Here is a 26,121-nt window from a genome sequence, read left to right as displayed (position 1 = left end):
TGATGTTTTTATAAGGACTAACACCAGATGGTATTAAAATTCTTGGCTCCAATGTGTCTTGGCCCTGGCCTCTGCTGGAATGCTGGAAATGGCTAGAGTGACCACATTAGTGCAAACCCACTGAGAGAACAGTCATATTGAGATGATTTCTGTGGCTAGAAAAAGGGAAAGCAAGGGACAGATGTCAAATGGGGGCCATGGGATGCAGCCTTTGAGAGGATGAGGCTGGAGTCATGGTAAACTGAAATCCAACCATATCTACAAAGCGGGGCCAATGAGGATGCTGCCTCTGAAGGATGTGGTGAGAATGAAATGAAAGGAACAGAAATTTTGTGACCTTCTGGGATAATCAGTTTTAAAGAACATCTTCATGGAGATAACTTTGCCATATAAACTTTGTATAGCTGTAAGAGGTACAACTTGATGTTTTGAGAAATGTATACACTGAAAAGATCATTATCTATATATGAGAGTTAAGAAAGTAGGTCTTAAGAGCTCTCATCACACTGAAAAAGTAACAGCCTTCCCATCTTGGCCTCTACAAGAGATGATGGATTTTAACTAAATGTACTGTGGTCATTATTTTAAGATAGAGGTAAGTAAAATTATTATGCACACACCTTAAAAGTGCACCGTGCTTTATGTCAAATTTTCTCTAAATGAAACTGAGAAAAGATCACCATACTCCAGGTAAATAACTCGTCTATTCTCTCTATATAGTTATCATCATGACTATGTAAGTATTGAAAAGATAGAAGATATAGTCTCTAGGAAAGTTTCAAGTTTACAGTAGAGGATAGCTAACTATAACCACAGTCATATACTAGACAGAACACATTTATCCCTCCTTAACAAAATTTTGTTCCATGTCACCAATATCTTATTTCCTTTTCCTTTTTTTGACCCCCAACTCCTAACAGCTCCCATTCTGTTCTCTGCTTCTATCCCCTTGCCTATTTTAGAGTAGCCAAGTCAGGAAATTCAAGCAGTATTTGTCTCTCTGTGTTTAATTTATTTTACAAAGTTAAGTGCCCTCCAGGTTCATCCTTGTTGCTGCAAACTCCTTTGTAAAAGCTCAATGATGCTCTGAATATGTGTGTGAGTGTGTGTGCACTTGTGCGCGTGTGCGCGCGCGAGAGCGTGTGTGTGTGTGTGTGTGTGTGTGTCTGTTTGAAAACATAGGTTTGTCCTTGCTCCTCCTGCAGGGAGTTTAGGTTTGTTGAATTACTCCCACCACAGTGCTCCCAATCCAATTCCATCAGGCATTCCTAATCCTATATTGCTTTTTATCTTTCTTTATGTCCTTTGCATGGTTTAGCAATGTCCTTTCTGTATAGACACAGGAAGACAGCTGATGCTATGCTTTTGTAACATGGGAGTTAAGATTGACTCCGAATAATATTTACTCCTGGGTATCCATCATATTTATCCATCATATTCACAAGCCTTGGGCCGTAGCGATAGCACAGTGGTAGGGCGTTTGCCTTGCGTGCAGCCAACCTGACTGAGCCGGATTCAATTCCACCGCCCCTCTCGGAGAGCTCAGCAAGCTGTCTAGAGTATTTTTGCCTGCACATCAAAGCCTGGCAAGCTACCTGTGATATATTCAATATGTCAAACACAGTAACAACAAGTCTCAAAAAAATGGAGACATTACTGGGCCCACTCGAGCAAATCGATGAACAACGGGAGCACTGTTTGTGTTTTGTTTTATTCACTCGACTTAAGCCTCAGTTGCCCTTACTTCTTAACACCCCCAAAGAAAGGACCTGGAGAGGGACTTGGATGGACCCAGGGCAAACTGTAAGCTACCCCGGCATTGAAAACGGACAAGCTAAGCACGATAAGAAGTATAAGTTAAGAGCACAGTCATGGAACAAACTCTGTCATGACTCAAAAAGAAGTAACTGAATAAGGACCCTACTGGGTTTAGGAAAGATTAATTTGGCCTGAGAACTGTAGCCTAGGATCATGATCACTATCATCCTGTTGTTCATTGATTGCCTCAAGCAGGCCCCAGTAATGTCTCCTTCGTCCTAGCCCTGAGATTTTAAAAAGTGCCATATTCAAGGCTCTTTCAGGGTTAGGAAAATGAGACCCATCATTGTTACAGGTATTTGGAATATTGGGTACGCCATGGGGAGTTTGCCAGACTCTGCCATGTGCGCAGGTTACATTCAGTAGCCTGCCAGGTTGTCCAAAGCAAGAATTAGATTCCGGGAGCTGGGTTTTATAGTCTCTGGGTCTTGGCTGCTGATGGGATTACATGGCGCCAGGGGGTCAGTTGGTGGGTGTGACCCCTGCCTACTGGAAGATGGAGGATCTGGGTGGAGGATGCTCAGCTCCGATCTGAGCAGGCTTGGAGATCTCAGCCCTGGGACCCGCATGCCTTTGTTCCTCTGCCGGTACCTTCATGCGTGTGGCGAGTGGTCTCAGCAAGGTTGTGGCTGGTTCTGGAGGTCTTCGGCTGCTGGGGCTCTGCTCGGGGCGGGGAGGGAAACCTCAACCCGCCCTTCTCCAAGGGGCCCCAGAGAGGACAGCCAGGTGTGGGGGCAGGAGACTCTGTGCTGTTCTCTTCCGGGAGCTGGGTTTTATAGTCTCTGGGTCTTGGCCTTTGATGGGATTACAGGGAGCCACCGGGGGGGGGGGGGGGGGGCAGTTGGTGGGTGTGACCCCTGCCTACTGGAAGATGGAGGATCTGGGTGGAGGATGCTCAGCTTAGGATATATATAGCAAAATATCCCCAGGAAGAACCACTCTTTAAGCTTAATATATCTCTTACTGTACCCATACAAAATGACTAGAAATATTAGTGTTCAATCTGTCACTGTCCTCCCGTTGTTCATCGATTTTCTTGAGCGGGCCCAGTAACATCTCCATCATGAGACTTTGTTGTTACTGTGTTTGGCATATTGAATACATGACGGATAGCTTGCCAGGCTTTTTTTTTTTTCATTTTTTATTAGTGAAACACCATGAGGTACAGTTATAGGCTTACAAATTTTGTGCTTGGGTTTCAGTTATACAATGTTCAAGTGCCCATCCCTCCACCAGTGCCCGTCATCCAGCACCACGGGTCCCAGCATCCCCCCCACCCCCCATCCCCCCCGTCCCATCCTGCCTCTGTGGCAGGGTATTCCCCCTTGTTCTCTCTCTCTTCTTTTGGGTACTGTGTTTTGCAAGAGAGGCTTTGAGTGGCAATCATGTTTGGTCTATAGACTACTTTTAGCATGCTTCTCCCACCCTGAGAGGGTCCTCACAACACCCTTCATTTGGTACTCTCTTCTCTATCTGAGCTTCTTTTCACCTAGAATGTGTGGCTGGCCTTCCATTCATGGAGCAAAATTCCTGGTACTAATCTCAGCCATTCCTGGGTGTTAATCTCCCTTTTTGTTGCTTTATGGACGACTCTCAAAAAACTAGAATTTGATCTGCCATTTGACCCAGCTATAGCACTCCTGGGAATATATCCCAGAGAGGCAAAAAGGTATAGTCGAAGTGACATCTGCAATTGTTTGTTCATTGTAGCACTCTTTACAATAGCCAGAATCTGGAAAAAACCTGAGTGCCCAAGAACAGATGACTGGTTAAAGAAACTTCGGTACATTTACACAATGGAGCACTATGTAGCTGTTAGAAAAGATGAAGTTATGAAATTTACATACAAGTGGTACTACATGGAAAGTATCATGTTAAGCGAAATGAGTCAGAAAGAGCGGGATAGACACAGAAAGATAGCTTGCCAGGCTTTGCTGTGCAGGCGAGATACTCTCGGTAGCTTGCCGGGCTCTCTGAGAGGGGCGGAGGAATCAAACTCTGGTCGGCCATGTTGGTTGCATGCAAGGCAAACACCCTACCCGCTGTGCTAAATGTATTACTAACTAAGGAAAGGACAAAGCAATATCCCTTTAGATGGAATCCCGCCCTTGAGCAGATCTCCTAGTAATCTAGAGTGCTGAAGCCCTAGATGAGATTTTGTCCTTGAGCTAGTCTCCTAAAACTTAGCCTGAAGGAGGAGTTTTGCACCTGTTTATTATTAAGATAACATTTATCCCTACCTACATGTACCCCAGCCCCTCATGGTTTCTATAGAACTGCTCTGTAAGGGAGAAGGGGGAAAAAAGAAAATAAATGGTCACTAATTGTCAACCAGCCTGTGGCCCCATTCCTCCATTCCTTCATTCATCTGTCAGTCGGTCTGCCTAGGGAGGCGGTTCTTGGCCGCTGAACACATGAGTCCCATGCACCCACACTTTTTGAACTCACGTGTGTGTGTGTGTGTGTGTGTGTTTGTGTGTGAAAAATTCTACTCTATGACAGAAAACAGTATCGCAGTGAGAGTGGATGTGTCTAACCAAGGTTTCATTTCTGGTATCACATCAATGGTGTGTTGTACCAATGACCATCAATGGGTACATCCCTGGAGGTTCTTAGAGTACCTATCTGTAATGACCCAGGTAAATCTGGCAGTGCAGGATCTCAGCAACACCACATCCTTGGGTCTTTATACTGAACTCACTGAGAGTCATTATGGGGTCTTTGGAACTCCTGAGCACTGTTTTGGGTAACCCAAAAACTTTTAATGCATTTGTCCCTCAACAGACATTCAGGTTATTTTATCTTTTATCCACCATGAATAATACTCCAGTGAGTGTGGGGGTGCTTCTATCCTTCAGAGATCCTGATTCCATTTCCTTTGGAAATCAACTGGGTACAGGGTTGACGGCTGGAGGACTCTCCATCCTGTTTCTCATAATCTATAATCACTTTCTCGAGAGAAATGGAAGTAGTGAACAAGAATAGATTCTACCCTGATCTTTCTTCACCAAGACAAGAATTCTTCCCCAAGACTTTGTCTGTGAGTGAGGGAAGGCAGGTGTTGGTATAAAGTTGTCAACAGTTCACAGTAACATGCTAGGATCTCCCTAACCACTGTGTCTCTCTTACCTTTCTCTTTACATTGGCATTATTTGGCCTGAAAAGTGACTGTTGTAAGACCTTTGGTTCCATCTGGAAAAGATCTTGGGGGACCCACCTGTCTAGCAAGGCTGCATTTCCAATAGGACACTGAGAGGCTTCACAGATGTGGGGAAGTCCTGGCTCTGCCCTTTACTAATGAGGTCACCTCTCACCAGTTATATAAACTCTCTGACACCCCCCCACCAGTTTCCTCATCTAGAAAACATAAATAATACAGTTACTTATTTCACAAGGTTTGTGAAACTGAAGGCTATAGCCTAAAAGAGCATATGAGCCCATAAGGAACTACATAAATGTTCTATTTGCTAAGCAGGCAAAAACTGCACTATCTGGTGCTTTACAAAATTCTGAAGGCGTGTGTGTATACTGAAGACTGCCAGTATACACATTAAATAAAGGTATTTTTGTATTAAAAAATCAAAGCATTTAAGTTGGCTGAGGACCGGGTATACTGGTGAGAGGCACGGAGCTTTCTACAGGGGCTGTACCAGGTCAAAGGTACCTGGGAAGAGAAGTGTGCCAAAAGGGAGGCAAGGTTCCTTCCCTCTGGTTTAGATTTGAACTTCTTGACAGTTTTCCTCTTCCTTACAGACATATCCCATTTCACCCTCATGCTCTCTCCAGATCCCATTCCTGGAAACCCTTTCTCTTCTGGTCTCTTGAGACATTTTGGACTTAGCACTCATCAAGCATTAATTTTTAAATGGTAGATGCTTTTACAGGACCCAGCACTGACCCCATGAAATTAGTCCTTCCTATTTAGAAACATCCAATTATTGAGAGGCTCCAGCACAGCCAGATTTGCAATTTTCTTTGCCTCACCAGTCCTTGAGGCCTCATTTGCAGCATTCTCTTGTTTTGCTTTCCCCTAAACACCCAACCACATTGTAGGGCTAGAAGATTGACTGCAAGTGATGGTTTGGAAAGCGGGCCAAATATGTGATCTGTATTTTGATGTCATGGAATAGGTGAGTCTGTTGCATCCTGCCACAGCTCTATCATGATAACTGACTGGGGTGCAGGAATGGGGAGGTGATTGGGTGCTTCCCACACTAACAGCTTCAAGAGGTAGTGGAAGATGGATGCTCTCCCCCAAGTCGGTTTTCTCCAATCATTCCCAATGACCCTGAATTTGAAGGACTGGCAGTATTTTGGTTTCCTCTGCCTTCAAGACTTTTATCTGCACAGCAGAAAGCCATTACAGGCAGAAACACACTATAACACAATGCTGTATATGCCTGCGACAACGTAACAGTTATCGATTCCTCTCTACCATTAAAATGTCATTCAGAATACAAGTCCTGGCAACAGTCATCCAGATGAGCCAATACATGGGGGAAAAAGAGACCAAGGGATGATGCTCTAACTACTTGATCTATTCCTCCCCACCACACTCCATTATTTGTGAGATGTATTGTGATAACCTCCAATTAAGCCAAGGATAGACTCTGAAATGTTAACATAAAACCCTAACCACATCATGAATACATCTATTGCTGCTCAGTTTCAAATCTAACTTCCCACTTTTTTTTTGTGAAACTGGAGTTACACCTATACCTAGAGCTAGAACTCTGAGCTCTGGCAGGTCTTGCCAAGGTAGGGTTGGGGGGCACTAGCAGAGACTGAGTGGCTAGAAGGAGGGGCTACTGATGCCCTTGAACCTATTCGGTGATCCTGGCAACAGAGAGTGGCCTGCCCTTTCTTATTAAGTGAACACTTAGTAAGGTCAGGGGCTGCTTTTTTGGCCTTCCTTCCCCACACCACCCTTACCCTCACCCTTTGATTTCTGTATATTTGCATGTGTTCGGTGATCTTGTTTGATTTACTCTTACTCATGGGCATTTGTTTATGAAAACTGGCATACTTTCAACATCCAAAATCTGGTCTTCTGATGAATAAAGACATTTCTTTCAGAAGGGCGGGGGTGGGGGAGCTGGTCTTTTCATTTTAGTACCTATCTTTTTCCTGTTGTAGGAGTTGAATCTAGTTTGCAGCTTTTCCCAACATAACAGATCCAACTTCATAAGAGATCCCTTAGATATATTAGCACTACCTGAGGCTTTGTAGGGGCACTGGCCCTCACTCCAGAGGCCTTAGTCTCATAATCATTGGCCAAGCTTCTAACTCATAATGTGCCCCCCTCCCCAATATTTTCGGTCCTAGAAATGGTACCCGCCCTCTGCAATTATTACCTCTCTGACATCTTCATGTTATTTCTTTGCCTTTTTAGATGTACAGTATCTACTTTAACTAGCTTTTCTTTTAAATTCTCTTGGCTGATACCTGGACTCTTCCAATGGCACCACTTTTGCTCCCGTCATGCCTGGCAGTGAAAACCAGCAGTATTTCTTTCCAATCAAAGACACTAGGGCATATGCTCTGTGGGTTATCAGTTGAAAGTCCATGCACAGTCTGATATTTGAGTGACAATTCAGGGATCCATAGTAACTATTTCTATCTGAATATTGTTCCATAATTCATTAAACTGAAAGCTACATGCTGGGATTATGGAGGTACAGAACTATCTAAAAGAGCTATTCTGAATACTGAGATTATAAAGCAATGAGAAGATATTAAGTGATGGGTAACTGAATGTGTTTGCACGTGCACATATAAATACATGTGACTGTATATGTGTAATTATCTTTGGTTTCTGAAAATCAATTAAATAAATTTTATTTTATTTTGGGGGTGTGACCACACTCTGTAGACTCAGAGTTTATCGCTTTCTCCGTGCTCAGGGATTGCTCCTGATGGTGATCAGGGGACCACAGATAATGCCTAGGATTAAACGAGGGTCAGCCACATACAAGGCGAGTGCCTCAATCCCCATACTATCTTTCCAAACTTTCATAAGTACTTTTTAAAGCAATACAAGGAATTCTATTTTATGAAAAGTTGTTATAGAAAAGGGTCATGTTGTATTTGGAGTCTTTGGAAGGTAGATTTATTAACTGCATTCTTCTCCATTTTTTTCTACATAAAATGAGCAAAAATAAAAAGGAGACAACCTACATTTCCTCTAGTTCAAAGAAGAAATGGCTCAAAAACAGCATAAGAAACAACTCACCTCTAATTATTTTCAAACATCTGAAGCATATAAGGAATATTTTGCATGGTTTGCATGATTTCAAGGGTGAGAACAGAGGGATGAGTGAAGAAGAAGAGTGTATTTTGGTAAAGATCAATAGGAATCACAAAAGGGAGAAGTACCGAAAGGTTTATTGCTTGGGCAAGCACTGGGTTCCTCAGGTGTTCCAGAGACATGGTGCTTCTCTGCTGGGTGACAGCAGAGGAACTGTGAGCAGGGGTGAGGAATGGAGGAGATTGTTAAAGTTCCTTTAAACCAAGTGCTATTTAATTCTCTTATTTGGTCGAAGTTTTCTAAAACTATGGGTTAAAATTGAAAAGGAGAAAAAATAATGAGGAAGTGAAAGGAAAAAAGGTTGGACAGACACAAAGAATAAGGTTAGAAAGGCATTAGGAAAAGCTACGGCTATGAAAAATCTCTCTCTTTCTCTCTGTCTCTCTCTCTCTCTTGCCAGTTCTCTATTATATTTTAAACCCACTGAGTTGGAAAAAATGTAGAAATAGGTCACAATACGTGTGATGTATGTGTAGGTATTTTAAAAGAGATAATTTGGGTCAACTCTCTATATATCAACTTTACATGCTGTTGATTCAAAGACAACTCCTGGCATACCAAACAGAGAACACAATAAAAAATTCATGGAAAAAAACGTTGCAATCAATTTAGAATAAGCCTTTGAAAATTAGCCAATTAATTTGACTTTGCTTTGTTTCTTCCCATCCGGGGACCTGATTTACATAAAAGAAGTCTAATGTGGACAATGAACATAACCACAGGAAAAAAAAACAGTTGAATAAAAGATTACTGCTGCATCTGACTAGACACTTCAAAGTCTCATCACAAAAGAAGAATTACTACAGATTTCATCTGGAAGGAACTCTAGAACCATAACTTTCTTAAAACCAGTTGCAATGAATGGGCTGTGCAGAACTTGCATAGTAGCTCAATCAAATAGCTTATCCTTTTTCTATTGACATGAATTATTCCTTGATGTTCTCCTGGACAGAGCCAAGATCAGAGTGCAAGATAACAGAAGATAAACTTTCAACTCTTTGGAGAAATTTTCAGAAGATCCTATCGGTGGGAAGGAGGCATCAGTTCCCTAGAAAGGTGAGCAACTTGAAAGTCTAGGACTACACAGATTTAGAATTAGATGGGGACATTCCTTCTTGCACTGAGACTTAAGTTCTTTGGCAATTCTTCCAGTGGGTAGACATGTTACAATAGGAATTTTATCTCCATTCACTCAGCTCAGAGAAATTTTAGAAATCAGTTGCTCTGACGAGAACTACGAGGAGGACTTCAACCCTAGCAACTTTCCCCACCTTTAGGAATGTCTTTACTTTCTACAGGAGCTGGGGTGCCTGACATTTTATCTGTCAGAGGCGTAGGTGCTCTTTCCAAGGGAAACACAATGCAGGATTCTGATAAGATTTCAAATGCCAGGGGCTGGAGCAATAGTGCAGCAGGTAGGGCATTTGCATTGCATGTAGCTGACTTGGGTTCTCTTCCTGGCATTCCATGTAGTCCCCTTAAAGGTGCCAGGAGAAATTCCTGAGTGCAGAACCAGGAGTAACCCCTGAGCACTACCAGGTATGACCCCAAAGAATCAAAAAGAAAAAAAAAGATTCCAAATGCCAGAATACAGTCCACTCCTTCTTCTACTATCTTCTCTTCCTTGAGTTCTCTGCACTCTTAATTCCCTTTTCCCATAGTGAAACAGACTTGGTGTTCACCCCTGGGATTTCAGGGTGCCCAGCACCGAGGCAGTGAGCTAGAAAACACAGAACAAGAAAATTAAATTCTTTTTTTCCACTGCAGAAGGGTCCTGATGCATGAGAGCATTTCAATTCTGGTGTTCATTCCTTTCCACATTATATTAATGTCACTTCAGTTGCCACTCCATTACTTACTATTAGTCAAATCAATAAGCAACCTGCAGGCTTGGAGCTTACTGCCTGTCACTCTGAGGCAAGCGGGTGGAGCTGTTAACACAACTGATATTTCAGGTGTCAAGGGGCATGTTAGCTCCTGAGAGAGGTCTGAGGAGGCAGGTTGGTTCAACAAACAATTATTGAGTGTCTACTATGTGTCAGAGGCTGGGCTGGGAACTGGGTGGAGCAGTACAAAGAGGTTCTGATTCTTACTTTGAGGAAGCTGTTACCTAGGGCAGTGCTTCTTAAGCTTTTCCCACTTGCAACCATATTTTTTTCCTGAGAAATACAACATAGGTGAGTATTGTCAGAGATCTCTTGGATTCATGACATCGTTGATTTTGAATTTTGCTGTTGTTTTGTATTCTGAAATAACTTTTCATTGCCAAATTTTTCATGACCCTCTTATTCAGTTATGAGACTTCTTATAAGGTTGAGACCCACAGTTTAAGAAACTAGGATCTAGGGACAAAGGAGTTACTGGTGAAGTGGACAGAATAAATTTTCCCTTTAGATTCTGTAAACCCAACAGAGATTTGTCAAGATCTTCATATCACTGTAACTGTCCCAATTACTCCCCTGTATTCAATCATTGCTCATCCAACTTCTACTTTCTTTTTCTCCATTATATTAATCTCCACCTGACATGCTACATAACTACTTAGTGGTTTGCCTCCTCCACTAGTATGTAACTCCATGAAGCCACAACTTGTGTCTAGTTTTTAACTCTTGGTAGTACCCCCAGTTCCTGAATCTGTGTCTGGGAAGTGGCTGTTCCTTTATGATTTGTGGAATGAGAAGAGATGAAAAAATCTGCTAAACAGAGGCTTCCCTCTACTTGCTGTCTATGATTCCTCTCAATAATCCTCCCAAATTAAAAGATGTGTTGGGGCCAGAGTGATAGGTTAGTGCAAAGGGTATTTGCCTTGCACGTGGCTGACCCAGGGTCAATCCCCGGCATCCATATGGTCCCCTGAGCACCGCAGGAACAATTCCTGAGTGCAGAGACAGGAATAACCCCTGAGCATCACTGAATGTAACCAAAACTGCCAAAAAAAATCGAAGATGTGTTTATGACAATATCATCCCTCCAGAGTGGGTGGCATTGTTCCCCAGGGGACATGGAGAAGTGTTCAGGCCTGCAGAGAGAAAGCAAAGAGAGCTAATATGCACTCAAACCAGATACTCTACTATGCACTTTGTACATGTCATCTCATATAATTGCCACTGTTATCCTATGAGTCCAGATTCACTGAAAATGCAGGAGTGGTAAAATTGCTTGTCAAGGGTTCCACATCTCATCAGCAGAGCTCTCAATCCAAACCTATGGGAGAGGCTTCATGTTCTTCCTATCTATGATATTATAGCATGTCTTGGTGAAAAAAAAACATGGGGAAGGTCTTCACTCCCCATTTGTAGGCACTGACTTACAGGCCTGGATACATATGGACCTCAGAAACCAGGCTGATCTTTAAGGCTGGGATCGCCTGCCCCTTTGTATCTTTTACAGAGGACTGGGCAGGGCAAATCTAAATATGATGCCAGAATGAACTCTTGGCCATCCTCATCTCCATGTTTACTGTGTCCACAGCACAGAAAGATAAAGTAAAGCCTGTAGAAAATAAACTAAACTGAATATACTAAGGGCAGTGTTTCAAACCTCAATGTTATAGCCTGTTAATTCCTGACTATTAGATACTTAATCCTTCTAGTTCAAATCACCCTTTTCCCAGAACTGAGTCTACAAAATCCCAGTGAGGCACTTGCTTTCAGCTTGCTTTCAGCAGGGAGCTGGTGTCTGGAATTAGTATTATGCCTCATATCTAGGCTTTGTTTAAAAGTGGATTGGAGCACATGTAATAATATCTTCAAGTCACCGCTTCCCCTTTCTCCCAGTCACCTTATGGATATTCCTACTGGCAGTTATTTTTTTAACTCAAGATTTCCCTATGTCCTTCTCATTTGCATCCTGTCAAAATTCTGTGCTGCCGGTGTAGCTACAAGAATTCTCTGGACCTACAGCATAGAGAAATCTGCAAAGCTAAGACTTTTGTTTCCTGTCCTGATCATCTCCATCCTGGTTTGGATGGAAACTAAGAATATCTCCCTCCTCTTGGACTTCATACTCATAGCTTCTCCTTTTAAGGCAGTAAGAGGGTATTCTTTCTGAGGGTCCTTCCTTCTCCTTCTCCTCCTCCTCCTCCTCGTCCTCCTCCTCGTCCCCCTCCTCCTCCTCCTCCTCCTCCTCCTCCTCTTCCACTTTCCCCTCCTCCTCCTCGTCCTCGTCCTCCTCCTCGTCCCCCTTCTCCTTCTCCTTCTCCTCCTCCTCCTCCTCTTCCTCCTCCCCCTCCTCTTCCTCCTCGTCTTCCCCCTCCTCCTCCTCCTCCTGCTCTTCCCCCTCCTCCTCTTCCTCCTCGTCCTCCTCCTCGTCCTCCTCCTCCTTCTTCTTTAATCAATCTGTTCTTATCCTATGACCTTCAACCTAGCCAGTCAGTCAGTCACGGAATCAACCCCAGGAAGTCTTATAACATTGTTACATGCTTCTAAGGTTTACTTTATAAAGCTTAGAAGAAATGAAGACCCACTTAATGGTGTTTTAGCCACCCTTTAAAAAATACTGAAAATATTTTGATGTAAATTAGACAACTACAGACAAAAACAAAAGGAACATTTAGAAAATAAGGATAGGAATCATAGCTCCTCAGAAATAGTGCTCTTGGTTGAAAAGTTACAACTCAGAGGTACCTGGATTATACTTAGCTGATGAATCCCTGGTATGAAAAATAACTACGGTGGTTTATTTCTGTTTGCCTGGCAACAAGATTGACTATTTCCTTGGCTTCCTGGTGCTATTCGAATGAGAGCCTTGGAAACGGAGTCTACTGCCCATTTCAGTAAGAAATGAGGCCACATGTCAATAGAATATAGGTAACTAGACATTTATAACATGGGAAGTGATGCAAAATTGATTAGCAAGTGTAATTGCTGTAAGTAAGATTCTCTCACTCCTGGTAATGATGACTTGCGGCACATTGAGAAGAAATAGCACAATTTTCAAGGAAATGAGATTCCTAATATGAAGATAGGGTCTAAAGACTCCCAAATAAAATTGAAATAAGCTAACTATTGAATGAAACTGTGGAGAGGAAAGGTTAATAAGAACATGGGATTTAGAAGGAAACCAGTCCTGATATCAAAGATCAATTCAAACGTGAACTTGACTTCTAGCATGCAGACAGCTTTTCAAATTCTCTATCTCTGTCTCTACAATGAAATGAGAATGCTTAACATGTTTACCACTCTGGTTTTACACTGTCATCCTCAGGTGTCCTCAGAGAGGGTGGAAGATACGGAAGATAGCGTACTGAAAACAGGAAGCGCTTTTTTTTTTTTTTTTTTTTTTTTTTTTTTTAGGAAGCGTCTTCTAAACAGCAGTTTAGTTTCTTCCAGAAACAGTACAAGAGACAAAGCAAGAAAACCAGTCCGAGTCCTTCCCACAGCAAGTACTCAACAAACAAAACAACAAAACAGCAACCAAAAAAAAAAAAAATCCCTACAGTTTGCTAGTTCACCAGAAACTCATTGCTGAATGGTAACCGCCGGTGATCTAGGAAAGCTAAATTGTACTCTGGAACTGATTATATTCAGACCTAAAGAACCTGGCAATCTGGTGTACCTCCAGGGCAGAATTTGAAGTTCAACCTGTGAACCCAAGATGCAAGTCAAAGGGAAAAAATCTTTCTAGAATGGGAAATGTAAAAGAGATGTGTCAAAGGTGCCTAATTATTTTCAACAAATTTTAAAAAACTTCCAACAAGTATTTTGCATAAATGTAAATAGTGCAATGATGATCCACAGTTTCTACATTATTCAGTCTTTTAAAAAAACAAATCAATCTGAGTTTTCCTTAAACAATTCTATCAAGATTCAAATGAAACAGGTGTAAGATGCAAAAAAAAATTAAAAAGTCATGGAAAGATAGCTTGCTTTGGCTTCCTGTTGTATCTGGGAGACCATTCGTCTTATCTGCTGCTCACTCTTGCTTTTTTAGTAAACATTAATCCGCACAGATGGTGTACTATGGTAATCTCTACTACCAGCTGTGGAGAGGAATTTTTAATGAAATGGGAATTTAAGGGTTTTTACACAAAGTACTAGAGTCTTTTTGACTTCTCATAATGCTCAAATTATTTTTTACTGCCATGGGTTATAAATACATGATGGCAGCCCAGTTTCTGGAAGAAACTGAGCTGATGTTCAGAAGGTGCTTTCTGGTTTTTAGCATACTGTCTCCAGCCTCACTCAGTAGGAAGGTGCCCCGTCCACAGAAAATGGTACTCTGGCTAAGACGATCAAAGTTAGTCATGAACTAGCCTCATTATAGAAACAGTGCAAGAGACAACACACACACACACAAAAAAAAAACACTGAGCCCAGTCCAGTCTCTTTCTGGCTTTTGTTGGTATGTATCCTGACCTTTTGACCTCCCTGTGAGTAATTCCACAGAGTTGTAGCCTTGGTCGAGTTGCTTCTCAGATATCGAACTAAAAGGCTTCCCTTTACCTCTGTCCTGATTGAACACTGCTGATACTGACTGCCAGGTTTTTACATATCCTGCTTGGTGTTAGACACTTTCTTATAAATGACACCCATCAGCAATTTTGTTTTACATGACTCATTTCTCTAGAGTCACTCACCTCTTCTCCAATCTTACCCTAGAGAGTTGAATAGTATTTCAGAGAAATCTCAGAGGATGAAATCCCAAGTTCCTTTTAAAACCAAATTGCATTTTGGGGGCAGAGGAAACATAGTTGGCTGTGCTCAGGGTTTGCTCCTGGCTCTGCGATCAGAGATTACTCCTGGCAGAGCTTGGGAGACCATATGGGTGCAGGCTACTGAACTTGGACCAGCTGTGTACAGGTCATTTCTTTGCTCACTCTTGTAAGCCTAAAAGTTTTTTAAATAAAGTTTTGTAATACAGTTATACACACATATATAACATTTAAACTTAAGTTGTTATTTACTTTAAGCTAAATTATTCACTTTTTGGGTGTGATTTGGTGTGTTTTCGGAACCACATCTAGCTACACACAGGGCTTACTCCTGCTCTATGCTCAAGGGTCACGCCTAGGGGTCTGAGAAAGGATAGCAATCAGGGCGCTTGTGTTCCATGTGGCTGACCCAAATTTGATCCCTGGTAGTCCATATGGTCCCCTAAGCACACCAGGAGTGATCCCTAAGCACAGAGCTAGGAGTAAGGCCTGAGAACACTGACTGTGGCACAAAAACAAAAATCTCCTCCCTGCTCTTGCTTCCTGCTGTTCTTATGGGGACTATAAGGTGCTGGGAATCTAACTGGAATTGTCCTTAACCCATGTGACATCTCTCCAGCACCACAAGAACATAGGAAGGCTAAAAGAGATTATCAGAAGGAATCTACTGTCTTGAAAAGACCTGCTGCTCCAAGATCAAGAAATCTTTTTTCTTTGGGTCACACCCAGCGATGCTCAGAGGTTACTCCTGGCTCTGCACTCAGGCATTACTCCTGCCAGTGCTTGGGGACCACATGGGATGCTGGGGATTAAACCTGGGTTGGCTGCGTGCAAGGCAAATGCCCTCCCACTGTCCTATCATTCCAGCCCCAGCTCAAGAAATTTGAGTGCAGATCTTGGTAATACTGGAACACTCTTTGTGATGTAAGTTGTTAATAAGTCTCTCCAGGCCTCCATTTCTTGATGTATAAATGTACTTGAGTAGCACTCCCTGTGATTAATATAAATAACAATAGAACACAATGCAAAATGCACCTGGAACTTGACTCACTTGGAATATTAAGGAGAGACTCTCTTCTTGATACAGTTGCATAGAATGTAGTAGGATGTTTCAGAATTGGGATAGAGCTATTTTGACTCAAATTATAGGAAAGAAAATAAGTAGACCAAATACACACACACACACACACACACACACACACACACACATGCAACCAAACACAAGTAGGTCAAAAAGCAACTACCCCAGATATCACTACCCTTTTTTGGGTTTCTGTAGCAATTCCTATAAATTCCTAGAGCAATCCAGGTTAATATATCTAGAAAGATCAGAAACCTCTTCAAGGAGGAATACTTGTAGTCTAGCCTGAATTCACTGTCTAAAATTCCCTTATCTAGGAATGCGAGTTTTGCACAGTTGCATCAGTAATTCTGTCATGTATGGTTTTGGAGAAGTTTCAAGGTCTTACTGAGTGAGCATCACTTCTTTAACCAGCATGTTAAATTAAAATACATATGCTAAATGAATGAATGTCTTTCAGGTACTGTAGTTCATATTAAACACTAATTTTAATGGAACATGTTACTTTGGACTTCAGACAAACTTTCATAGATTGCCACTCCACAAAAGAGGTTTTAAAACAAAGCCAGGCTGAAGTAATGTTGTGGTGAAAAGGATGGACAATTATATCATTATAAAAACTATTCTTTATAGCAAGTTTCAAGGGAATTATTCTTAAATAGGTGAACTCTTAGGTGCTGAAAGAAGAGGAAGAAAACTGGGGCTGAAGAAACAGTTCAGTGGGTAAGGCACTTGCTTTGCATGTGGCTGATCCATATTCAATTATTGTCACCACATATTTGATCCCTGACCACCACCAGGAGTGATCCTTGAGCACAGACTCAGAGCACAGTCCGGTTTGGTTCCCAAACCAAAAATAAGTAATTTTTTTAAAAAGGATGTAAATCTTAGTTAATTGAAGATGAAGAGGCAAGGAATTATAATCAAGTCACAGAACTTGACTGACCAAATTATTCTTGAATTAATATTTATTAAGATCAGTGTGCTACTACATGATCTTTCAGGTTTCATGAAACTGACTTAGCAATCATTATGCTTGGTTTTAAATGCTCTCTATGGGGGAGTTGAATGTCAGAAAAAAGCAGGCACATGAAATTTAATACAAAGATATAATTCTGCCAATGACTAGCAATATGTATATAGTTAACAGCCAGCTTAGGAGATTTCTCTGCTAATCCAGGAGTACTCTAACGCCGTGGCTCAAGAACTTCTAACCATGACTCTTTTTCAGATGTTCAAGAATGAGCTGGCAGTCCACAAATCACTTGAAGGCAGGATCACACCCTGCAGTGACTTGGGCAAGTGATTTGTGTAAGTTAATGTGCACCTCCTCTGGTTGTGCTGTCATCAAAACACTGGGTCAAATCAAATAAGTCCATCAAGGTGCTATAAAATATGCATGCAAGAGAATGGATGTGATGTTGTTGAGAATAATAAAACAGTCCATAAAACCCATGAAATAAATCAGCTGTTCTCTCAGGCATGGAATGCCAAACACCACATATATATTATATATGCTGTAAGCACACATACATTATATATGAGCACTTATTGACACGCTCCAAGAAACAGGAAGTGATTAAGATGTTTGAATCACAAAAGCATTCACTGTCGAGTAGGTATTGGCACATCAACTGAAATAATGCTTTAGCCCCTGATCGATGATTTTGCCAAGGACAATCTTTCTGGTAAATACTTCTTATGGGTAACATGTGTATCCCAAAGAAAGATGAATAAAAAACAGAAAATATAAGATTACTCTATTTCATGAAAGAAGGTTCCTAGGTAGGTTAGCTCTAAGTATAAAGTGATTATTTACCTTCCTCTAAAATCATCATTTTCAGGGGATATGGTTCCTCCAGCAGGTCAACCTGTACCTGGGGGCGAGTGTATCAGCAGCCTGATGGTGCCTTCAGACTTCGTGATACCCCCAAACTGTCAACAATCTGGGACAAATTTTTCCAAGAAATTAAATGGCCAAAAGTTAGGTATGTGGGAGCCGTGTCCACAAACCACCTCCAGCTCAGCTATACAAGCTCATTTATTGGCCTTATTTCAAAGATCCACAAATAAATATCAAAAGAGATCAAAAGCCACAGTTAATCTTGGACCCGCACATGGCTGAACAGACTGGGGTAAATTGTAAGGAGGCAGGTTGGCCTGGGACCCGCCCAAGCAGAGCCCCCAGCAGCTGCTTGCTTCCACAATCCATGCAGGTTTTGTGACTGAAATCTCCAGGATTTCTCAGGGTCAGGATGGGCTACCTTCCCCAACCTTCCTTTAGTTCCTGAAGCCTCAGCAGTCACATCCATACACCAAAGCTGTCACCCAATTGAAAAGCTACTCCAGCTTTACTGTCCCGATAAAAATACCAAATGCCCTGAACAAACATCATGATCTCTTAGCACCTATATTGCAAACCATAATGCACAAAAGGAAAAGGAGAGAGGGCAAGAAGAAAAGTGTCTCCCATAGAGGGAAGCTGGGGGGGGGGGGCTGAGGGATGGTGATAGGGCAATGGGGGACATTGGTGGTGGGAAATATACACTGGTGGAGGGATGGATGCTGGATCATTGCATGACTGAAACCCAATTATGAACAGCTTTGTAATGGTCTGTCTCATGTTTATCTCCAATTAAAGAAAAATTGAAAAGTAGGAATATGGAGATCATGCCCAATTCATTCAGCTTTATCAATGATTAGCAATGCTGGTATTTCTAACTGAGCTCTGGTACAACACAGGCCTTTGCTAGAGATGTCAGAGGAACAGAATTAAAGAGGTGAATGAGCCACCACCCCTACCCTCAAGAACTTCACTAGCTTCTGTTGGAAAATCATGTGTAGGAAATTAATAATACCAATCAAAATAGAATGCTGGTCCTAAGGAGAAAAAACAAATGATACAATAATTTAAATTGTAGATACTTGGGGAAATACCTCATAATAGGATGGGATTTGAACTTTAGAAGAACACCTCCAGTGAAAGAAGGATACAAAAGTGACAGAGAAGAGAAACTTGGTATATATTCTTGGCCTTCCCAGTAGAGCACCACTGCATTTCTGGCTGCAACAGCAAGATCATCTCCTCCTCTGGCAAAGGCTCTTCCACAAATGACTTGGAACCTTAGCTATAGAATTTTTCACCTTAATTAATTACATGTGACGTGGGGGTTCCCCTCCAAAGTGCATTAAACTCATATTTACTATTGCTTGCTTTTCTATTTCCCCGATAATCTTTTCATATTTTACTATAGAACAATGTTTGTTGCTTAAACACAGAAAGACCATTAATGCTATGCTTCTAATATTTGGGAGTTGATTGAATCTGAAATATATCTACTTCTGGGAATCCGTCATAATTACTTGACTCAGGCTTTTGTTTCCATAGTTCCTAACATCCCACAAAGGGAGATCTTGCTATGGAACTGGGAAGGACCCGGGGCAAATTATGGCATTGAAATGGGACAGTCTAGAAAGCATAAAAGCATGGTCTTGATGCAAGCTCTTATGACCCCCACGGGGAAGGACAAGCTTAACTGGCCTGAAGATTTACTCTGGGATTTGTGGTAAAAGTCTTGCTTGCCCTACAAGCACAGAGAACTAAGTTTTGGAATCTATATCTCTTATTGTGTTTTTCCAAATAACTGCAAACGTTAATAAGAAGTAAACTTAATTGTTTAATATGTACAACTAAAGGGAAAGAGAAAAGCAATATAGATGTCCCTGGGAGAGAGTGTCTCTCCTTTAGTTAATTCCCCCAAGAGAATGACCTCCTTCAAAATGCTTCACCTCTGTTAATGAACAATCACACCTATACCAACGAGCAATCCCATAGCTCGACACCCTTCAGATGTTCTATAAGTATACTAACAGCTCTGCATTTAAGGTGCCATTTTGACCATCATTTATAGTCTCTGAGTCTTGGCCGCTGATGGGATTACACGGCGCCAGGGGGCCAGGTGGTGGGTGTGACCCCTGCCTACTGGAATTTGGAGGATCTGGGTGGAAGATGCTCGACTCCAATCCGAGTAGGCTTGAAGGTCTTGGCCCCGGAACCCGCGTGGCTTTGTCCCTCTGCCAGTACCTTCATGTGTGCGGAGAGTGGTCTCAGCATGGTGGTGGCTGGTCCTGGAGCTCTTCGGCTGCCGGAGCCCTGGTTGGGGCGGGGAGGAAAGCTCAACCCGCTCCCCTCCAAGGGACCCCGGTGAGGAACAGCCAGGTGGCCAAGACTCAGAAACTATAAAATCCAGATCCCGGACAAGACCAGTGCAGTCTCCTGCCCCTGCGCCTGGCTGTTCCTCACCGGGGTCCCTTGGAGGGGAGCGGGTTGAGCTTTCCTCCCCGCCCCAACCAGGGCTCCGGCAGCCGAAGACCTCCAGGACCAGCCACCACCATGCTGAGACCACTCTCCGCACACATGAAGGTACTGGCAGAGGGACAAAGCCACGCGGGTTCCGGGGCCGAGACCTCCAAGCCTACTCGGATTGGAGTCGAGCATCTTCCACCCAGATCCTCCAAATTCCAGTAGGCGGGGGTCACACCCACCACCTGGCCCCCTGGCGCCGTGTAATCCCATCAGCGGCCAAGACTCAGAGACTATAAAATCCAGATCCCGGAACATCTTATCAGAGCTTTTTTTTTTTTTATGACATCTTATTGTCTCATTCCTACTTTAGACAAACTTGCAGGCTATCGAATGTAGCCTGCCCACAGGGCAGAGTCTGGCAAACTCCCCGTGGCGTACCAAATATGCCAAATACCAGTAACAATGATGGGTCTCATTCCCCTAAAGAGCCTTGAATATAATCTCAGGGCTAGGATGAAAGAGACGTTACTGGGGCCTGCTCGAGGCATTCAACGAATAACAGGATGATGAAATGAAATGAAATGAAATTTGACCATCAGTCTGTGATCCCCTCTCTCTTTGCTCCTCTTCTAGAAAGTTCCTAGGGAGGCCTAGGGTCACTGAACTCATACATCGTGCACCTACATCAGGAACTCACAGGCTTCAGAGAACTCTTTGTTTCTCCCTTGGATGGTTTTGATGTACAAAGGTAATGCACCCGACTACCACCAATATAGTGGCCAAGGCCATCCACCACTTTCCTCATGCCACCTCTATTCCACCTCTTCACTCTCTCCAGATCCCCATATCAGAATTTTAAATGCACAAAGTGTCCGAGTTTCCTTGCAAAGATATCCTGAGCATTGCTTGTTATTGCTCATTCTGGCTTGAAAAAACTAGCTGCTACACATTCAGAAACCTCTTGAGTTGGTAGATGTCATATTGGCAATTTAAGATCAACCCTGGTGTGAGTATTTACACCTTAGAAATTAGCAAAGGGTACAAAACAACAATCGCATTCCGATACTTTATTGTTCAATTTTTTAAAATGCTTTTGCTTGTGATTGATATTGTATCTTTAGAATTTCTGTCCTATACATTTCCTACTACTGAGGTAAGAACACACAAGATGGCTCTCAGAGAACTGCCACCTTACTCCGTAAATCAGTGAAATGTTGTTGTCCTAGAAGGCATTGAAAGATGGTATCAACAATCGTGGTGGTCAAACATCCTAGTCCAAAATGCAGTGAGCTACTAGGGAAGGTGGAGAAATATTGGAGTCAAGTGTCTAAGAATAGCTGTTTGACTCCATACAGACTGTGGTTTGGGGCAGGTTATTTGAAATCTTGGTACTTTATTTTTCTCTTCTAAAACTGAGGATCTTAGTGCTTATCTGTCAGAGTTACAGTAAAGATTACACAGGATTATTTGAAGGCATTTATAACCATGTATAGAACAATTTAAGTACACAATAAACTCTGGGGACAGACAGCCTTAAATGCTGACACTACTACTTTCCCGTGTATAGAACTTGGCTAAAGTTAGCAAAATACTCTGGGATATATTTCTTCATGTAAAGAACATGGACCACTTCTCAGAGTGCAAAGCATTGGGTAGTTCAAGCTTACTAGCCTTCCTTCCTCAGTATTATTGAGGTTGAAAAGCAGAGAAGTTTGCTTACCAGGCTCCCTTGCAGCCAGCATACAGAGAAGAATTAGGGTCCACTAATAAACATGGAGAACTTAAAATGCAGATACAAGACAGAGACCGACTTCAATGTCTTGACTTTGGTTGTTGGTAGCGTGGCTGTAGAGACAGTAGGATTTTCTGCAGTGGAGCACCAGTATTCAGGATACTGAGTGTGGGGGTTAAGAGAACCAGCTCTGTTGACCTCTGTTCTTACCCTTCTGACTATGCTTGTGGGTATGACCTTCCCAGCTTCCTCAATATTGTTCGGAGTCATTTCTGCAGATCCAGATACAGTTTGCCTTTAGCTCTCTCAAATATTTTGCAAGCTGTGTTAAGTAAATTTAAGTTTAAAATGACAAAGAAGGTGTACGTTTGTGTTCTTCAACTAAACTCAGAAGAATAAGCAGGGTTTGGGGAAGATTTCATGGGTACAAAGAAAAAATAACTTAAATCAATCTAGAATGGTGCCTGGCATGTAACAGATTATTAATAAATGAGTTCCCTTTTTTTAATACTCATCAACCCTATTTAATGGAAGAAAGAGAGCCAACCTACTATGGATTATTCATCAATTGCCTTGAGCAGGCACTAGTAACATATCCTTCCTAGCCCTGAGATTTTAAAAGAGCCATATTCAATGCTCTTTCAGGGCTAGGAGAATGAGACCTATCATTGTTACTGGTATTTGGTATATTGAGTACGCCACGGGAAGTTTGCCAGACTGCCGTGCGGGCAGGATACTTTCAGTAGCCTGCCAGGTTCTCCAAAATAAAAACAAGATAATAAGATGTCACGCGGCCACTTTTGTGGCCACGCACTTCCGGGAGCTGGGTTGTATAGTCTCTAGGCCTTGGCCTTACTGTAGTGTAGTACACTATTAGAAGGTATTTTATGTAATAGGGTAAATGCAGTGAAAACCACACTGAAAAAATAAGAAATCTAATTTGACATTCAACTATACGTGAAGATAATACAACAGTTTTGAGAAATACTTTGGTCACCTTTTACCAAATTTGCTACAATCAGCTTAGCCCCCTAAAAAGACATCTGAGTAATACGTTATATTTCAGTTTTCACGTCTGTATTTAATTTTGTCCCCACCAACAGAACATGATGCAGCTGAAATCTTCCCAGTTTGGATGGTCTGAGCCCTTCTCAGAATGGGGAAAGCAGATTCTCCTTTCTGCCTGCAGACACTGCAGAGGCAGACACCCTTAGACATAGAAATGGCCCAGTTCCACAACTAATCTCAAAAAGAACAACAAGCAGCTGAGTCTTCTAGGGTGGGACTGGTTCAAGGGTTGAAAACTCTTGGGTCGTAATAAACTTTTATTTTGTTGCTTTTCTGTGTAGAGAGTGGGGGCGAATGGGTAGTAGTTCATTCCCCAGAAAAGTTGTACCTCTGTTACAAATCCATTTTTGCATATAAAAATCTTCAAAGATTGCTAAAAAATGTTATACAACTTTAGCTTTAATGAACATATGTATGCAATCATTGATGAAAACTTTATAGCTAATACCACTCCATCTGGAAATTCATATAAGATGGCATTGCTTAAAAATGTTTTTCACTGGATCCAACAATCAGTTTTGTTTTAATTTATGATCATTCCTAATAGAGTTCCCTTATTTGTCACCCCATTGATCGCCAGGGTTGATTCGGCTGATCTGGCTGGCTAGGCGGGTGTCCCCTTCTTCCCTCACCGCTCCACGTGCGTCCCTCCTGAAGCTGCGCGCTCGGTCGAAGAGGACGGCCTTCCCCGATAGGGACGGACCAGTCTTCGGTCGAGGGTATACGAGTAGCTGCACTCCCCTGCTAGAACTTCCAAACATTATCTTATTAATTCAATTTTTAAAAGTGCTATCCAAGCTTCTACTTTGGAGTAATCACTTGGGAAAAAAATACCTCGAACTCAGTTCTCCTTTTCCTTACTCTTCTGATCAAGTCTTTTTCAAAGTGTTTCCCAAGCAATGGTAATTGTTATGGTGATTAAAATGTCAGAAGATAGGCAGAGCTGATTAGAATGACCTCTGACCACATGAACGGAGAAAACCATATGAGCAGGCACTAGTCTCTTGAATGTGACCTCATTATTAACATGGTCTATTATATTAACCTTGTTCCACATATAAAATATGCTGAAAACACTGATACTCAGCTCTTCCTAATTTTGTTTCTAGCACCTCAGGCAACATTTCCTTCTTAGAGTTAAAAACTACAAGAATATTACAAAACAAAGGCCTAGAAAAATTATATATGGGTTGAAACAACACCATAACATGACTCTGCAGACTTTCTTACCCCTGTAGAATGTCTGTTTTCCCTAAGTCTTGAATTGTGTCTCTCCACTTGGTGACCTGTTTCCACGCTCATCCTTGGATATCCTAAACCAGTGTAGGAAGAAAGTCAGAATGGGAATAGTGGTTTTATTGTTTGCTTTCCCCCCCCTGCCCCCCATTTTTAGGCAGATTGGCCACACTTATCTGTGCTCAGGGTTTACTTCAGCCTCTGTACTCAGGGATCACTCACAGCAGTTTTCAGGGACTATGTGGTACTGGTGATAGAACCAGTGTAGAACAAGTAGAGTGCCTTACACTACTCTACTATCTCTACAATCTCGGTGGTTTTAATCTGTGTCTGGAATTCTGCCTACGAAAAGGCATGTGCTTATTCTAGTTATTGAAGTCACCAGGTGTAACTTAACACTTAACATTCCACATGATCATGATTGAGTAACAAACACCTTTAATCCCAACACTCAGTTTACTGTCCTTCCCTGTGCAGAGAGTTTTTTTTTTCATCTTTGTCTCTACCATCATACAAATTGGAACTCCACTCCCATTCTGCCTCATCCAGCTCATATATCACAGAGAAGCTTCTCAGACTCTTCTTCCTATGGTCTTTATTTTTTTTCAACATTTGAAAATGATTTGCAAACCATAAAACACATTGAGTGGATGTGTCTGAGTCTTAATATGTGTAGATTAATGTGACCACAACAAAAATTAGGATTCATAGCAATTCTGTTATCAATGAGTCATGTAAAGGTAAAACTTACAGTGACTCCCTAAAATTGTTATCCTTTTCTTAGTATTTGAAATGCCCCTATGTTATTACACACACATTTTTATTACAGAACAGTATTCTGCTATGTAGGTATAACTTGCTGGTCCATTTATCGATTGAAGGAATCATTCATTCATTATGAATAATGCTCATATAAACAATTATGTACAAGTTCTTAATGGATCATAGGTTTTCATGTCCTTAGTGTAGAGTTTTTCAACTACCCTACAATTATCTGTTAGAGAGAAATGCAAGTGTATTAACTCTTTAATGGAGGAGCCTTTCTTAGCATTTCATGATGTTTAGTTTGATCACAGGGTCCACCCATTAGGTATAATTAGCATACTTACCTATGGAGACAACAAAAATTTGCAACCAAATTATCTTCTCCTATCAACAAATACCCCTTGGTAGGGCAAAGTAACCCTCTGTTGAGAATCAGTGCTTAAAAGTATGCTTAAAAGTAAAATAAATAAATAAAAAAACCAAACAAAGGGGGTATGGTGCTGCCAGAAGTTCAGTCTGTACCTGTGAGGTGAGTGCACCAGAAGCCTGATGGTGCCTTCAGACTTTCAGATACACCCAAATTGCTGCTGTGCCTTTGGCCAGACCCCAAAAACTTGGGGCAAAGTTTACCAAGAAAGTAAATGGCCAAAAGTTAGGTATGTGGGAGAGACACCCACAAACCACCTCCAGCTCAGCTATCTAATTGGAGGAAAGGCCTCTCTTGTTCCTGATCCAACTGTTTTAGGACCATGATCCCAGAGACTCAGAGACAAATCTCGAAACCCAGTGGCTTTTGGCAGAGATGCATCCAGTCCTTGCAATGGGTTACTGGCGCCCGACCACCCCAGGGGGGATAGGGTGTTGTCACTCCTCCTGCTCCCCCTTGGTGGCTCGGTGGCCACCATCTTCCAGAGGCCACTGGACAGTTAGGTTTGGGTTCACAGTGACGAGACATGCGGAGCCTCATGGGATGGGGGTGGAGCCGGCCCTTTCCTCCCTGTCCCAATGAGACCCCAGCAGATTTTGGCAGAAATCCCTCCAGATTTAATTGTTAAAATTTCGGAATTACAAAATCATGCAACCATTACTGCAGCCACGCAACATCATATGTTATTCAAAACCAGCAAAAGAAAACAAAATGTCTACTGTTGCCTTT

General features: G+C 42.0%; 1 protein-coding gene across 1 annotated transcript in view; it reads right to left on the bottom strand.

The window, feature by feature from the left end:
• CA10 (carbonic anhydrase 10) overlaps nt 1-26,121 on the bottom strand; it is a 599,980-nt gene that overhangs the window by 246,704 nt on the left and 327,155 nt on the right. The gene's annotated exons all lie outside the window — the stretch shown is intronic.

This window comes from Sorex fumeus, unplaced genomic scaffold (assembly GCF_029834395.1).
Source record: "Sorex fumeus unplaced genomic scaffold, SorFum_2.1 ptg000063l, whole genome shotgun sequence".
Classification (NCBI taxonomy): Eukaryota; Metazoa; Chordata; class Mammalia; order Eulipotyphla; family Soricidae; genus Sorex; species Sorex fumeus.
The sequence above is the reverse complement of the archived record's forward strand: the minus strand, read 5'-3'. Positions and strand labels throughout refer to the sequence as shown.